We start from the raw sequence: 18,821 nt of genomic DNA, 5'->3' as shown, positions 1-18,821 counted from the left end.
ATGTAAGCATGCATTTAAAACTCCAAGTGTAGATGCAGTAAGCATCCAAACATTTTTTGAGTGGACCAAGAGTTGAACTCAGGACCTTGTGCTTGCAATGCAGGTGTTTATGCCATTGAAATATACCCCCAGCCTCCATAAACATTTTTTTTTAAGCAAAATAGTTGAATTTAAACAAAATACAGCAATTTTCAAATCACTAGTTATTTGTGTTGTCAGTTAAGTAGTTGTAAGTATCTTTGGCTACACCAACTTCATAAAACTGTCATACTTCAAAATTTGTATTTTTATTCCTTCATCCATATACTCAGAAATTGTGCATGAAGCATTTATTATCTGTAAGATGTGTATTCAACAGATACAATGATAAACATCACAAGGTCAGACCTTGCCCTCAAAATTTTACTGCCGTAAGAAGGGGAAATAACTTTTCATTTAAATGAGAGGAAACCATTCTGGGGATGTAGCTCAGTGGTGAAGCATTCACAGCACTGGCAAACACTGTGCAGACTGACATTTTGTGACAAATATTCGTAGAGTGGAGAGAAGTTGGATGTAAATTATAGCTTATAGAGAAGACTAGTAAGACACACAACTCAAAACCTAAAAATACAATAATTCATTCACAATCACTGAGTGGATCGTATATCCTGAGCAGTGTTCTGTGACTGTAGTGTAGACTGATTATTGATCCTAGAGAATTTAATAGCACATTGGACAGGACACTGGTGATATAGAGGTGTGGAAAACAGAAGTGGAAGAAAACATTTTGGTCATGGCCTAGATTCAAAAATGATTTTTACATTCTAATTCAACATGTATATGCATAGGAATAGAGGAAGACACATGCACACACACACATACACACACACACGCATGCACACACACACGCACACACACACAAAGATCCATAATTAACATTAGTATTTTATGTTTCAAAATATACTACGTGTTATGAACTCTGATCTTTTTCAGTTTTACTTAACTGCATTGGTTTGCATTAAAAGAAAGAAAGTTCTGGCTTGCCTGTGAGCCCTCAGCACACCCCCAGACACCTCCTTGTGCTGGTTCCTTGCTCTGGTTTCCAGGCAGCTTGCAAGCTTGGGTATCCCACGGGGAGTCTGAGTCTCAGTGCTTTGGGCAAAACGTGAAGCATGTGAGGGCAGAGCTTGCTTCTTATGGTGCTGTGTATACTTCAGAAACTCAGACAATTTTCTAGACTTCTGAGAGGTATCGCTTGGTCTGAAAGTTTTGTTTCCTGGCTTCTTGTCTAGAAGGGGTTCATTTCCTGGCTCTTGAGATGGAAGAGAAGATTACTTTTTCTCTCATGGCTTGTTGGGCATCCTTTTCATTTCCTATGTGCTTTCTCATTTTCTTTTTCTGTGGGAATTTCTCATCCAACAGAAACACTCTTCTCCAGCTGCGACCTATGCATGGTAAAGACACAGCCACTGTCTGCCCTTCTTCTTGGTAGGTAACCCAGGGTAATTTGGAACTTCCATGCCTTCTTTGGAGAAACCTAAATCTGTCCATTCTGGCTTTCCTAAGACATCTCCCTTCCCATCATTTTTGCTTCTCCTGCCTCTGTATCACTGATTTTTTCTTTGCATTTTTTATGTCCTCCCCTCTAAGCTCCTACCTTTTCTGTCCCTCTATTCTAACCCTGGCCGCACATTTATTTGTCTTTCTGTTCCAGCTCTCTAGCTCCCCCTCTGCTATCAGGGCCCTTCAAGAATCTCAGGGAACATAAAAAGCAATTATTTTAGGCTCCAGTGGAAAAAGCTAGTTGGAAACAAATTGGATTTTTTGTCCACTTAGAGTAAACTTTGGAGACATCCAGACAGCTGAGTAATGATGCCTTAGTATCTCACTGAAAATGTAGTCCACAGGGCTCCTCTTCACAACACAAGAAAGTCTGAAAATTGTTTTTCACCAATATCAATAAAATTCATTACTCCTCATTCTGAGTAGTAAGTTTAACCAGTGAAAATTTTTTAAAATAAAAACTGTAACTTCTCCATGTGAATCTGTCTGCTTGCTTAGGTACAAATCTATGTTTGTATTACATACATGTGTTATTTCCCTTGATATATTATTACCCATATGATAATGCTTGGATAAAACTACCAAAAAATTTCTGAAGTTCTTCAAAGGAGTTCTCTCCTAAATGACTTAGACAGAAATAAGAGCTTGCATAAATCAAGTCTTTCTAAATGTCCAGAAATATAGGAACAAACTCAAATATTTTTTGAATTCAAATGAGTTAGCTATGCCTTGGTAAATTGTCTGGCTGAGAAAGTTCAAGATTATCACAATAATTGGTTTGTCCAGCCAACATCTGAAGTGGGGTTCTGTCTGCCTCACCCTGTGGGAGCACAGAAGCATCCTTAACTTTGATAAGCTGTAGTTAACCATTCAGCTGGGTTGCACTCCCCCACCTCACATTTCACTTCCTGGTTCACAGATTCCCACTCATCTCCCTCCCTTTTCTTCTATTATTCCTTTAAAATGTACCCAACTACCTTTGTTCAAATTCAAGCTGGATTCAGTTTGTTTCGGACACTTCCTTATTGCAATGATATGCTGCCATTTTTATCACTGAATGTTGAGCTTTGTCCTTTTAGAAACCCACAGAAAGATAATGAAGCATGACTTAAAAATCCTTATTATGTTGGGTAAAGGGATTAGAGGATGAGGGTAAGTATCCAGCTTGCAAATCATTTTGTTTCTTAAAATGAGATAGCAGATATAACATTTACTGAGTTGATCAGGCTTTGGGAGGAAATGTAAATTTATTGTAAGCTCAAAGTTTAATGTAAGCTCACTTTGAGGTTCCTTTGAGTCCACCAAGCTGGCAGTTTGGTCCATAGGGTCCAGAGCTAAATATAATGGTCTAGGGTGAAAATGTTGACTTCTGCGGTATCTGCATACATGTGATCTTTGTATTGCAGAGGTGGTTGTGGTCACCTAGGAGGGGCCAAGAGAATAGGATAAGCAGAAAGTTAGGTACTAAACTTGGGAGCTTCTGAATTTTACTAGTAGGGGGGAGCTGGTTAAACCTGCAGGAGATGGGAGGCACCTCCAGGGGAAAGAATTAACTTTGTTCAATAAAGTCAAAAGCAGAAGGAAGAACTCCAGGAAGGAAAAGTATTTATTCTGTGAAATAGCTACCTAGTCATGGGTGTCATTTCAGTAGAGCTATGAGGGTGAGGGCAGGATTGCAGTGTGCTCAGTAGTGAGGACTTGGATCAATCTAACTGTGAGATGGTAAAGCAGGAGGAGGTAGTTGAGAACAGAATGTGTAGGGCCTTGTTTTGCCACAGTAAGTGGAACGAGTCCCGTTGGCACTGTGAGTTATGTTTTCACTTAGCAGTGTTGTCTAATTGTTTTCTGGGTTATAGAGAACAATTGGTAACAGTGTGGGAGGTGAATGGGTCACGTTTGAAAGGAAACTGGCAATCTGGAAAACTGTTCAGAAGTCAGTTGCTTACTGCAAGAGCAACTGTAAGCAATCACTGAATCTCATTTAAGTAAGATATTTAAAGTAAACAAAAAGGGACTCTTCCATGCTTTGTACTCCACATGCATCAAAAAACCAAATAAGATACTGATTCAATCACACCGGAAAAGGCCTGTTCCTAAGATCTAAAATGAAATACAATGTTTTCAATAAAAATATTCTACCCCTTAGAAAAGAACAGTGAGAAATAACAAGTAGGTCTCAAATCCAAAAAGAGAACAACAGTCAGATTCACAATCTGCTCAGGTTAGTTTTTCAGTAATGTTATTTACTGAAAATAAAAATACAATAAATTTTATTCTATTGAAAAATTGATCGTATCCATTCTATGAACTAGAACAATAAAATGTCATCTTTTAAATTACACAGAAAACAAAGGAGAGCTATTAATGTGTCCTACATAGAACTAATTTTAAAAAGTTCCAGAGTAAGCCAGGGATGGAGGTGCATGTCTGTAATGGCAGCTTCTCAAGAGGCTGAGGCAGGAGATCACACATGCTGGGACTAGAGCTTAGTGGTGGATCATCCCTAGTTTAATTCCTAGCATATAAATGAATAACCAAATAGATAGATAAATAAGTAAATGAAACAACAAGTTACAGAAAAGAAATAAAATCACACATTTCTTTCGGATGAAGGTGTTAAAATTTGGAAATAACAATAAGTAATTCAAAAAGCTACTCTTATCTGCTGGCTTTTCTTCAGATAGTTTCCAACAACAGGAGGATATGTCAAAAACATCTCTGTAAATTGATAGAACTTTAGAATTAATGGACAACAATCTAGAAATATAAATCTAACATAGCTAAAGGGCATAAGAAGAAACCTTTCAAGGTCCCAAGACAAGCCTAAATGATGGACAAACACTGACAGTAAATAAATGTATAATTTATCAATTGAAATATATACATTCTATAGCATTTAATCATCTTATATTCTTAATGATATATGCCACATCAGCCCCTGTCAACAAGTTCCTTTAGTTCCTTTCCAGTAGTGGACTTGGAGTTTTACAGACACTCCAAACAAAGGTAGAAGAAAAGGTAAACACTATTTTATTATTCAAGAGACAAAAATGTTCAAGAGTATGGGGAGGTGCGATGGAAAAGGAACAGGTTTTGTGGGATATTTTGTGGTTAATAAGCTGGCCAAAGTATTGAAACGAATTTTGATTTTTGAAATCTACTTCTTCCCTGGGAGTCATTAAAATTGAAAGAAATCAGTATGAAAGCAGCTGTTGGACTGTTCGGAAGGTTTCTGTTGCTGATTGACAGCTATGAAGGTGGCAAAAGCAAAACCTAAGTGGCTGAGAAAACTTACATGTTCTAATATTGTTAAATGTTCTATTTTATATTGTTGCTTATTTCATTGATCTATGTATACAGGTGCTGAAATGTGTTAGCAGAGTGTAGATGGGCAGAAAAATCCACGAATTTGGTTGTGTCACCATTACATTTTAAATCAGATCTATAAACATTGTTGCTTTGCTTCTGTTTATATTTTCCAGAAAAACCTTACACAATGCAATGTAAAAATGAAGCAGTGAAAAAAGACAGTGAAAAAGAATAATGTTTCCCTGCATGCTCATTATAGAACAGAGTCTAAGGGACATTATTTTTACATATACCTATAATTAGCTTTTTGTGATTGTCATGTCTGCTTCATTAGAAAAGAATTTACTCTCCCGTTTTCTCCTCCTACTCCTATATTTTGACTGATAGATGTATTCCTGAGTTTAGCTCCTCTAATAGCTACTGTTGTTGCTGTCAGTTGCACCTTGGACACCTGGCTCATCCACATCCCATAATGGCCTTTGTCTTGCACATTTGTGATTTGGAATGTTAACTTTCAGGGTTGACTGGGTGCCTCTGTTCAGCTTCTACTTCCAAAATGCTTTACTGTTCTAATTTTGTTTTATAACTAAAACTAAGTTATTTTTGATTTCAAAATGTGGCAGCTGACAGTGTTTACATAATTATGTACAGGTAAATATTCTTCATCAAGGAACCCTTGGCTGTGTTATTCTTTCCTTGTCTTCATCCTGTTATTCATACCGTATGGCAAAATCTGCTATTTATAACCCCACAGGAAATTATAGTTTTGCTTTTTTGTCTGCTAATTGTTTAAAGTAAGACATGTTCTCCTTAGTTTCATAGTTAGAACTTATCTTTTTTAAACGTGTGTTTGTTTGTCTCAGAACGAGGGATTGTTTTCTATTTTTTATTGATACATGGAATACTATACATATTTCTGGTATCATGAAAGTGTTTACAAAATATAATTTTTATTTTTACTATATTTTTATGTTGAAAACATTCTTTTGTAAGCAACTGGCTTCCAGTTCAGAGTTGAGATTAATTTTGCTAAGCACAGGTAAGACTTAAAAACTGGACTCTGGGTTGTTTCAGTATTTCTTGTATCTAACATCTTTTCTTTCTTGGTTTTCACCCTTCTGTTGTTGGAATACAACTTCAAAGTTGGAATACAACTATAACTCTTCAAAGGGGTTCTCAAGAAGAATGCTTGGTGGATAAAATTTATGAACCTTTTATCTTAAAATGTTAATGTCACATTCAAGCTTGATAATTTTAGTTTCTTAATAGAGTTCTTGTTCCTTAAAAGTCCTAACCTCTGCCTTTTAGAATGTATTATTTTTTTTAGAAAAAAAATTAGATGCAAGACTTGTTTTTGTTTCTTTATAGAAAGCTTTTATTTTTCTCTGTCAGACATTTTAGAATTTGTTTTGATATAGTTAGTACTTTACAACTTATATTTTTTGTATATATTTTCTGAATTCTTATTACATGTCATTAGTGGATATTTAAGTAGAAAAACACATCATAGTTCAGTTTGGGGAAAAATGTTCCATTATTCCTTCAATAATTCTTATCGTTTTTAATGTTTTTCTTTTTCTTCACAATTTAATATTAAGATGGTGTTTTTGGGGTTATAACTTCTTGGACAGAAGAACTAAGAATATCCTCAATTTTATTTTCTTAGTGTTCTATAGTTCAATTAATTACACAATTATTGTTCTACAGTTCAATTAATTATACAATTATTAATTATTCAATTAATTACACAAACTTCTAAGATTCTAAGATCCTTTAAAAATTACAGTTTTGTTTTATTCTTGTTGACTTTTCTTCCCTTCTACAATACTGAAACTTTCTGATAGTATATTGGGGTTTTATTTTTTAAAGATTCTTTTCATCTCCATGAACATTTGCTCCATTTGAGATCATATCTTTGATATGTGAGGCTTTCTTCAAATATGAGTGTCTTTTATTGTTCTTTCTTACCTTATATGGAGAGAAATTAAGATAATTCACAGTATTCTTGGAGGCAGACAAAAAATGAAAGAGCAGAGAGTTGGCCTTTAGATTCTCAGGAATTCTATAATCATTAGTGTTTATTCTGGGATGACAGTATTCACATTAGGGGCTGGAGGTTTAGCTCAGCGGCATAAGCGCCTGCTTTGGAAGCAGGCAGTTGTGAGTTTGATCCCCAGTATCGGTAAAAAGGAAAAAAAAAAAAAACAAAACAAAACAAGACAGTATTCACATTTTTGAAGCCCTACTTTTCCTAAACCATTTGGCTATAAATCTTATGGCTTAAATCTAGATGTTGCCTCTAAACAGTACATGGTCATGGGTGGGGAGATTCAAAGGTGGCTGGATTAAGGGTGTGACCCTGGGAATATGGAAGCCCATGCTGGGTGGGGGCGGCACCAGCCCATAGACTTGTAGCTGAGATGGGATCCACTGAAAAGGGAGAGAGAGAGAAAGGGCAGGCTCTTGCTGCAGCTGCTGCTCACGGCTTCTGTTGCTTTTGCTGCTTCTGCTGCCGCCTTCTGCCTACCATGAGCTGTTTCTCCTCTGTGATGCACCACCGCCAAGTACCCTGCATTGGAGCCGGCCAACTATGGTAAAACCTCCACAAGCAGTATGCTCAAATAAACTTTCCCTCCTTTAACCTGTAGGTGTTGGGTATTTTCTCTCAGCAATGAAAAAAGTAACTAAGACAAAAACTTACAATCTTTTATGAAACTTTCTATAAGAGTTTTCCTTTATAGAAAACCAGTCTGTAAGTGCTGCTTGGCACAAGCTCCTAGGCTGTCCCAGGGATGAAGATGAGGTATGTGATGATCTGATTCCCTGTGGTTTCTTTTCTGTTGTGAAGGAGTGAAACCATCCTTTAAGGTTTTATCTTGCCTTCACGTACTTCCTTCAGTGTTGCTGCTGATCCTCACCGATGACGAGTGTTTAATTCTTACCTTTTGGATTGAGAATTTTGCATCTAATGTCCAGTTTAACCATTTTTATCCTTTTATCTCCTCTCTGTCCCTTCTTTCCTGATCATTTTTGTTCCTAAGGGCTTACAACTTTTAATTCCTTTTCTCTCCACAAGTTGTTTCTCAGAAGAGGTGAGAGCAAAGCATAAGGTAAGCTAAGCACCTGGAACGAAAAAGCTCCCACCTCGTGGTTTACTGAGGAACTGTATTCATAATGTCTTTGCCTTTCCAATTTTACTGATATCTTAAATTTCATTTGCAGGCATCAGTACAATGAGGTTTTAATAAATTATTCATTAAACCTTTTCTTATTTTCTTGTTCTTATGCATGGCCTACTTCATTCCTTGCCAGGAGAGAGGAGAAAAGCTAAAACCCTGGGTTAGTTCCTAAGGACTGGTTCTATACTTCTGAAGCTTGGAGGAGAGTCCTTCCCCAGTTACAGGGCCCCTCAATTTCCAGGTAGAGCAGGATGCAAGGGATTCCTGCCACTTGCAGAGGTACCCTGAGGTGAAGGAATCAGAATCTCAATTGCTCAGGGTGACACACTGGAGGCAGAGGAGACGTTATCTGCAACATTTTTACTGAGTTCACATAACCTATTTCAGGGGCTGTCAGCCCTGGAAAAACATAGATGCTTTTAGATTGGCCCTCATCCAGTTTTAATCATCCACCCCAGAAGGGGACGAGGGAGGTTTTGCGGAGAGGGGGGAGGGGTTGCCTTTCTCTCCCTGCTGCCTCTTGCAGTAACAAGTTGGATACACTCACTGCCTCAGCAAAGGAGTCCGCACGTGGTGCACAGGCCTGCGCCTTCACCTCGGCCCCTTGCCTGGGAAGACAGAGTGGCAGGCACAGGAGTGTGCAGCTGGATGGAGGCCCAGAAATCTGGAAAGTGTATTATGTGGGATCCCCTTGGAGAAGCACTTGGCCGCCAGCAGCCCTGGCTCTGTATTCCCACACGCCATCAATCTGGTGCCTGGCAGTCACCGGCTCTCCCTGTCTCTGCTGGCTGAGTGCAGAGCAGGCAGCACAACGCTGTCTCACATTGCAGTGGCCAGGGCGTTTGAGCTGGAGAAGAGAGGGGGGAAAGAAAGGACAGTGGAGAAAGGTGGGGAAGTAGCCACCTTCCAACAGACTCTTGTACTCCACTTTTCAGTCTCAGTTCTCATGGACCCCTGGATATAAATGGCGGCAGCAAAAAATTGGACTTGACTGGTGGTGTTTCCTTCGAGGGTCATCCATCAGTTCTTGGAATCACAGAATTAAATGAAACCTGTGTCTCAGAAAGGAGTGTAGCTTTGGCAAATGGTGGGTGACTCAGGAGACTACTTTGCAGGAAAGATCCCACCACACTCTCCTTTGCTCCTTCACAGAGCAGAGAACCGAGGCATGCAGAAGTCAGTTCAGCTGTGGCAGGCTTACACACAGTGTCAGAACAATAGGATATTTGTTAGACATTCTGCTGTTAGAATATCATACATCTCTTCTTATCCTTGAGAATCCAGCTTGACATTCTCCAAAAAGCAATAGAGACACAGCAGTTCTGTAGGAGATGAAGTTTTTTCAGACCTCGTGGTGTCTAAAATTTGAAAAGTTTTACTTATGTTTTTCCCCCCAGAATAGTAAACTGTTGGCTTGTGTCTTTTTGACTACTCCTTCAGTAGTGGCAGGAGAGAAAACCAGACTGCGATTCAGAAGTACTGAGACATCAAAGTCTTTGCTTTTGCTAGCTTCAAAGAGCTTTGATTTTGACTTAGCTATAGGCCAGATATTTTCTTGTAGTGAAATGGGGTACAAATATACTTGAATCAGTTTTTCTGTATCTGGTCTGAGATGAGAAATCTGAATCATATTTGACTATTGAAGTATTTGACAGCAATAATAAAATTAGTGCAAATTGGTGAGAAAGTTTATAATAAATGCTAGTTACTACAACTAATGGAGGATAAACACTGCCATATACTCTTTAATTTCCTGTGTCCGAACTAGAAGATTTTGTTAAAGGATACAATATTTTCAGGGACCATAAAGGGTATACAAACTAATGATCTGTCCCTTAAAAGCTTATCGGTTTTTATAAATGGATGCTCAAACATTTGAGCTTGTAGTATCTATACCCAACCTGGGTTTTCTGTCCTCAAAACAGTCACAATATCCACTTGGATACTGCCACTCTTCTGTGACTGCAAACCCTACCTCTCACCCTGAGGACTCTTATCATCAGGGTATGTAGACTTGGGTGAAGGGTCATTGTTCACAGAACATGGATTTGTTCAGTCCATGGTTACTTAGTGTCTCAGGGGATTAGGAGAATTGCAATACCTGATTTATATGTGTAAATGTTGGACTCCCTGAGCTCACCGTGTGTATAGTTTCCAAGAATATTACAGAAGGTTTATTATACTTTCTAGCTTGGCAGTGTGCTATGCACAGGAGCTTTCAAACTGGCAGTCGATCTGGAGCAAATGAAACTGTAAAAACACATGGCAGGAAATGGTTCCCTAGGTTTTGAGGCTTCATTTAGTCGAAAGAAAAGAGCAATGTTTAACTGTACTTGTGTTAGAACAATTGTAAAAATCCTATCTTTCACATACGCATAAAATGGGAACAAAGATAAATTTAACTCTTGCAGGGAACAATGTCAGTGTCTTTCACTTCTTTAACAAAGCTATGAAACAATATTTACCTATTTTTTTCAGTAAAACTATTATACATATTTCTTTTAAGTCCCAATTTAACATTATTTCTTCCTCTAATCTCTCAAAACTAAAGCTTCTGTTAATGTTTTTGTCTGATCATATTAATTCTTAAAATTTTTTCTTGTTCAAAAAAATATTTTGAAGACTAACCCAAAGCAATTACCATTTCCAATTCCATTTGGATTTTACACAAATCAGACCCCAAACACAGGGCTTAGAAATTTTAATTTTTTAACTAGAACTTGAAAGGATATGAAGTGTATTGAAATAAAAAATAAATCTTAGCTCTGCAAAGTTTGCTTTGGGGAATATATAATTATCATGAAAATCAGTACTGGAACTCCATACTGTACAATTCTGTATACTTTATTCCAATCCACTGTATTCTCTTTAAGGTCAAACCGCCCCTGCATTATCTGTTTTTTAAATCATTATTTTATCTTTGATTAGCATGCATTAATTATATATATTAATAAGGTTCAATGTGCTATTTCAATATGTGCAGATACTGTTCACTGATGAAATCCATCCTCTTTTTATCTAACCTTCCTGCCCCTTCCCAGGTTTAGAAATCTCCCTTCTCCACCCTGATTGACTGCTATTTTAATTTCCATATAAAAGAGGACATAAGTGTCTGGTACCCGGGTCAGGGCCTGGGATATTTTCCCTCTAAATGACTACTAAATGATGTTTTGCTGACTGAATATATGTGTGAATTTCTCATTAATTTAGTTATCTGATAAATAGTTACTAATTTTATTAAATATTGGGATTTCAAAGATTGTTATAAAATTGCCAGTCTAGAGTTAAATTTGAAGAGTGCATTCTGGATTTGGTTCAGATAAAACTATAAAAGTTCACTTTTTGATATGAAAACTGCCCAAACATAGCTTGCTGAGTTCACAAAGTTGTGGTGGTTAAAAGAAAAACAATTTCAAGATTAAGAAGGGGATGGAAGAGTAAGTAGCAAACAGCTTCTCGGAGAGATACAGTCCAGATGCTGGAATATAGCATCATGGAGAAGACAAGAAGGAAGGAAGTGGGTCCCTGGACCTAGGAAGAACCTAAAGTGACAACTGAGTCCTACAGAAGAGTAAAAAGAAAAACTTAAATGAAGAAGATGGTAGCTGGTGGTGCCTTCACTCAGAGCCAGACCCTCTGTGCAAGAGCAGCTGTTGGAACGAGAGGACACATGGTCACGGTGACAGTGGTGGCTGGGGACCCCCAGAGGCCTCTGAAAGGAGACAAGGTGCTACACAGGGTTGGCAGCGGCAGAAGACTGCACTGGGCTGCTGGAGAGTACAGAGGACTCAGTCCTCCTGGGGGAGACAGTCATTGGCGAGGAACCATTTTGGAGTAGGGCTGGATAAGACAGTAACAGAACTGCTGGTGGCTTTCTCCAGCAGCTCCTAACCTGTGGAATTTAGTTGGACTGAGCCCCAACTCTTATGTATTCTACCACCATCAGGGAGCTATTACTGGCTGGGAAAAGCAGCAGCTAGCCCTGTACCAGTGCACCCAATGGCCACCATCAGATACCTATAGCCAGCACTGGCCAGGGGAACCAAACAGTCTCGCTTCAGAGAAATAGCCAATGTGGGAAGTGCCTGGGACCCCACTACCCACTTGTCCAGAAGAACCCAGGAAAATGTCGAGACAAAGAAGCAAAAGGCAGTCTTTGGCCTCCAACCCATGCAGAGCAAGTCCAGGAGATGTAAACGTGAAAGAAAGTGGGAGTCAAAACCCTGAAATTTCTGAAGTGATGGCAACTGAAGTAAAGAAACAACTTCATGAGGCCATAAAAGAAATTAGAACAGAAATACTATCTTAGGTAAAAGAAGAAATGAAAAACATAATAAAAGAATTGCTAAGCATCTCTAAAGAAGACATAGAGTAAAAATATAGAGGAGTGTAGGAAAATGAGGGAAACCTTGAATGAATAATATAAAAAAAGATTTAGAATACATGAAACATTCAGAGAGATATCCAGGAAATTAAAACTCCATTGAAAACTGGCAAAACCACTTGAAAGAAACTGATGATAGACTCTCAAACCTTGAAGACAAGTTTACAGCTTGTGCTTATGAAAGGAAAGATCTCTTAAAAATAACAAGGAACCAGAAAGTAACAATTCAATGGCTGCAAGATAACCCAAAGAAACATAACTTAAGAGTAATAGGTCTGAGTGAAAAGGCAGGGGTCAACCCAAATGACATAAAAAGTCTATTTACAGAAGTAATAGCAGAAAACTTCCCAAGCATGGGGAAAGGGCTTGACATAAGATAAGTGAGGCATACAGAACTCCAGCCTGCCATAACCAAAATAAATCTACACTCAGACATACAATCATCAAGATCCCAGAAATTGAACAATTCAAGAACAGAATATTAAAAGCTGTTAGAGAAAAGAAACAGATCACCTATAAAAGAAAGCCCATCAGAATCACAACAGACTTCTTAACCCAAACCATCAAGTTAAGAAGAGCTTGGAATGAAGTGTTTCAAATCCTGAAAGAAAATAACGTGTAACCCAGATTGATCTACCCTGCAAAACTATCTTTCAAAATTAATAGAGAAGCAAGATACTTCCATGACAAAGACAGCTGAGGGAATTCATGATCACCAAAGCAACCCTACAAAGAATATTGAAGGACATTCTAGAGAGAGATAAAAAACGACTATGGTTCTAGGAATAGTGTCAGAGGGGGATCACTGAGCAAGGTAAACAACTGAATGGTGGGGAAAGGTAGGCAGCCAAAGGCAGGAAAATACCTAACGGCATGGCAGAGATGAGGCAGTGCATGTTAGCCATAACCACTCATTTAGATGGCCTCAATTCACCAATAAAAAGAAACACAGGCAGAGTGGATCAGGAGACAGGATCCATCAATATGCTTTGTACAAGAAACACATTTAACTCCAAAGGAAACTCATAGACTGAAAGTCAAAGGAGAGAGAACAATACTCTATTGATAATGAACCAGAAAGAAGTAGGGGTAGGTTGCCCATTAGTTACAAAGTGGACAAGAAAGACATGGCACTTTTATACAATGGAAAGCTACTCAGCTATAAAGAAAGATAACCTTGAGGCTCTTGTGGGTAAATGGATACAACCGAGATCGTGCTCATGTATGAAATGGTTCAGAGTCACATGGATGAATATTGTGTTGTGTCCCTAGTATAAAAAAACTAAAAGAGTTAGTGGGATCCAGAATGCACAGTACATATTATGAGAGTGAAAGGGGAGGAAGCATATAAAAAGGGAAGGCAATGATTTGAATCTTGCATTGTTCTCATTGTTTTGATTTAGTCTGGTTTTATTCTGTTTCAGTTTGTCTAATTTTATATTTGATGGCATAGATAGCTATTTGAAAGATAAAATATTTTATGGTAACCATTATTGGTTTCCTTTTGTCTTGTTTTGAAGCTCTGTGTTGCTTTCGCTGTTTTGTTTTGACTGATTTTATTCTATTTTGTTTTATTTGATTGTATCCTGTCTGATGGTAAAGTAGTTACTTTGAAGACAGCAAGAGGCACTATGGTAGCCACTATTGTTTTGAAGTCCTGTATTGCTTCTATTGTTTTGTTTTGATTGGTTTTATTCTGTACTATTTTGTTTGATTTTATTATGCCTGATGGTGTGAACAGCTATTTTGAAGATAACAAGAGGCTTTATGGTAGCCATTATTGATTTCCTTTTATCTTGATTTTAAGTCTTATATCATGTTCAATGTTTTGTTTTGCTTGACTTTATTCTGCTTTGTTTGGCTTTATTCTCTTCAAAATAAAAAAAAGAAAATCAGTTTCATGGGTTACATCACAAAATGGCACTTTCATCACTATTTTAAAAAATTTTAATCAATTCCATTTTAGAGCAAAAAGGGAAAAATTCTACTTAAGTTTATTGAAATGTTTAGATTGACTTAAGAAAGTTAATGATGACAAGTATCAGGGAAAGTTTTTAAAAATATTTCCCTTAAATGAAATAACTTCATTTTTCAAAGACCACACTCTAGAATTAGTCATTCTTTTGATTATTAGCTTAATTAGTTCATTTTATTTGAAGGGACTGCATTTTTCATGCAGTTTTGCTCTTTAGCTAATTACTGAGCTTGGAACAGGGAAGATGAGGAAGAACACCTGGCCCTCACTGAGTGCAGGTGTGAGCTTTTGTTGAGAGAAATACCTGATTTAATTTGGCATGATTGGCTTCTTTATTGGGAGGATCTTGCAAAGGAAGTGGAACTCTTTCCTCAGTCGCATTTGATATCCTTTACTAGAAAGAAAAAAAATCAATAGTTGAGCATGACAGCAAATACTACAGAATGGTGATTTTAAGAGATGGGGGAAAGATCTTGTGGTGTATTATAAAACTTGAAATTGCTCTTACTTATTTGATTTGAACTGTGTCAAACAAAGAATTTCCAGGGTGATATTCTGTACTTAGTACCATAATATTTGTACTTTATATTTGTAGCAAGTTAGTGTGTGGAGAGTTGGAAAGTAGAGATTGCAATAAAGGTTCCTGTGAGTGAGGGTTGCAGTGGGTCATGTGTGGAAGACTTGGTGACCAGCATACTGACTGGTCCACATGCTGATGGTAGTGGACACTTTAAGAGGTTGGACATTGTGGAAGCAAGTTAGATCATTATGGGGCACATGACCCTGAAGGCCCACTGGGACCCTAGCTTCTCCTCACTCTTTTCCAGGCTACTCTGAGGTAAGCAGCCCCCTCTGCCTCATGCTTCTGCCATGGTGATTTACTGCCTCTCTACAGGCCCCTAAGGGACAAGGTCAGGCACAGACTGAAACTTCTGAACAGTCGATAATCTCAGGTACTTTGTTACAGCAGAGGAAAGCTGACTGGAATACTACAGATATGCAAGGGAAGATCCATGGGCATGTATTGGAGACATCAATACATGGTTCTACATGGTGCTACATGGTTCATGTAGAAATGCAGCTAGTTATGTGTGTACAGATGACTCTGCACTCACATACACATCTATTTGTTTTCTATGACAACTGGCAAGAGTTATGCATCCAGTAGAAATGAACATAACTAGCACTCAGCTCTTGGTATCTTTCTTTTGTAAAAAGTAATTTTTTTTTGGTGTGTATTTAGCTTATTACATAATGTATAGATGCGCATATAAGATGGTTACTATCGGAAAGTGAATTAATGTATCCATTCTCTTATGTTATTACTTAGCCATTTTCCTTTATGTGGTAAGAGCAGCTATAATCTACTCAATTAGCAAAACTCCTAAATCAAAAATGCTAGTAACTCCCCCCTTCCTGCTGTACTTATATCTTACACTTGCTCAAACTTTGTATCTGCCTTTTCTATCCTTTGAGCTACATGTCCCCTTTGCCTCTCTCCTACCCCTCCTGTGGTAAGCACTATTTTATTCTGCACCTTTGTGTATTTGAGAACTTTTTAGAATATTTAACAAAGGTAAGATTTTTGCTTTCTGTCTGGCTGTTTAATATATATCTTCCCATTCTATTCATGTTGTGGCAAATGACAGGTTGTAATTTTAAGTCTAAATAATAGTATGTCTCTCTCTCTCTCTCTCTCACATACGTGTACATGCACGCACACACACACATACACACAATGTGTGTATATCTTGCATTATCTTGATTCATACTTCTACTGATCATTATCTTGATCCATACCTCCATGGATGGGCATTTATGTTGTTTCCGTATCTTGACTATTCTGAGTAGTGTTGCAGTGTATGTGGGAGTGCACACATATTTAAGAAGTGATAGTTTCACCTCCTTTTGGTGAATACCGAGAAGTGTGATAGTTTTATTTTTAGTTTCTCTAGGAAACTCCACAGCGCTTTCTATAATGGTTGTACCAATCTACATTTCCACCAACAGTGTACTAGAGTTTCATTTTTTCTGCTCACTTTCTAATACTTGTTATCTTTTGTCTTTTTGATGATAGCCTTCTTCATGTGTTTTAATTTGGTGATACATGGTATTGAGCATCTTTTATGTACTTGGTCATTTTATTTCTATGTGGCCAGCCCAAGCAACTGTGCTTCACAGGGTTTTCTAACTCCCTTTTGTGCTCCAGTTCTGCCCTTTAGATACTCAAGCTGAAAGTAGTTGTTTTGTTTTCCCTCTGTATGGGTGGAAGAAGAGACACCCCCAATTGCCAATCTTGCTGATCATTCTTTCTACCACAGTTCTCCAATAAGAAAAAATTAGGACTCTTAGGGAAAATGGCTGCTATGCATTGAATGCCTGTATTCCCACAGCCGCACCCAAAGTGGTGTGTTGACGGTTAATGCCCATTGCGATGGTACTTGGAGGAGGAACCTTTAGGATGTAGTTAGGTCATAAATATGGAGTTCTTATTAATGATAATATAAGAAGAAACAAGAGAACTGACTTCCTCTCACTATGTTCTTTACCATTTGAGGATGTAAGTCGGGAAGCAGACCCTCACGAGGCAGCAGATCTGCCAGCACCTGGGTCTTGGACTTCCCAGCCTCCTGAACTTTGAGAAATAAATGTTTGTAAAGTCACCTTGTTTACTTTACATTTGGTTTTGCAACCTAAACTGAATGAAACAACAACTGATGCCAGGACTGGGGCTGGAAATACATAAGATGAGTCGGAAGCGTACCATAGTGCCAGAAAATGAGAAATGTTTAAAACAAAACAAAGCAAAACAATAGAACACCACAAAGGTTATGTGATAAAAAGGAGCAAGAGTAAAATGAAAGAGGTTCTAATGGTCAAACTGGAAGGATGTCTCATATACAAGGTAGACAGAAGATGCTCTAGTAAGTAGTAAGTTGACGATCAGTTAATTATTTTAAAATTTTCCTTCAAGTGCTTGTATCTCAATGATTGCAGTCTCTTGACTAGGAACCCTTTTTGCCTCATTTTACGCAAATAAAGGACTGCCTTAGTTGTGCTCTACCCAGAAACAGGTATTAATTTTCATGAAAATCCAGTAAAGTTTGTGCAGCTTTAAAACAAAACATTCCTTCAGTATTTCTTTTGATCTTCCATATACTTTGCTTGTGAAAACATGTTGGATGATTTTACTTTGCTATTTACTTCAGATATATTTGTAGAAAATCCAGGTGAATGTTAGGTTTACCCAAATTAGGTATTATATGTTCTATTCCATCAGGCATACAATCCTTTATTTTAATTAATTAATTAATTTTTGTCTTTTTGAGACAAAGTCTTTCTGTATATTCAGGCTGGTCTTGAACTCACTTTGTAGTCCATGATGATCTCTAAGGCACAGCCATCCTTCTGCCTCAGCCTTCTGAGTGCTGGGATTACAGGTGTGCACCACCACACCTGGCTTTTACAGTTCTTTAAAAAAAACATCCCCCCCAAAAAATGGCATTTCAGATGCCACTAGGGTCATGCATCAAAAACAGAAAACCATCATAATGACCTCATCTTGGAGCTATTCAACATACTGAGCTTGATGGCAGCAGGTACACAGAAAACAGATTTTGTTCCATCACACCTGAAATCCTTTTGCATGCTATAAGGGTTGTGGTTCCTTAACTTTTAAAACAGAAATAGATATTGCATATCTGCCAAAGGAGCCCTTGATTAAACATCCAGTAAGAATTTTGTTCCTTTGTGATATTTTGCAGTATTTTTTATATGACTTTCAGAATCTTAAAAATCAAAATGAAAATAATCAAATGAAGCTCACATAGATGAGGAAGAGTTCAGGATATGTCTAACTGGGAATAAATGGCATTTTAAAGGAATTTAGATGGGCTCATGGAAGAGATTCTGAATTATACATTTCTCATCAATTACCCTTTCTGAAATTACATTCCAACCTTTATTACAAATTGAAAGCTTTCCAAACAATAAACTTGTTATACATGTTAGGTGGCTCTTAAATTTAATAGCTGTTTAAATTAAAAGTTATTATTATGACTTCTGGTTAGAGCTGGTATTGTGGGAAAAGTCAAACGATTAATTTTCTTATTCAGAAAATATTAAGATGTAGTGCTTATACCTCAAATTCAGTCAAATATGACAGAGCCTATATCAGCATTTAAAAAACTAAGTTCATATTATATGAATCTAACTACTAGTTTTAACATGTTTCGTATTCTGTTAGATGATCTTGTGCCTTATTATTTCATCATAAAACTTTATTGTTGCCTAGTAAGTATCAAAATAAATAATAAAAATATAAAAACAGAGATATTTTTATATCTTTATTTCTGATAATTGTTTATCTCAATTAAAAATATACCCTATTTGTGATAAAGAAATATTGTATATGAATTACTATACTTGG

The sequence above is a fragment of the Cavia porcellus genome, unplaced genomic scaffold, assembly GCF_034190915.1.
Source record: "Cavia porcellus strain 051 isolate PalLab524CR breed Dunkin Hartley unplaced genomic scaffold, mCavPor4.1 scaffold_7, whole genome shotgun sequence".
Classification (NCBI taxonomy): domain Eukaryota; kingdom Metazoa; phylum Chordata; class Mammalia; order Rodentia; family Caviidae; genus Cavia; species Cavia porcellus.
The sequence above is the reverse complement of the archived record's forward strand: the minus strand, read 5'-3'. Positions refer to the sequence as shown.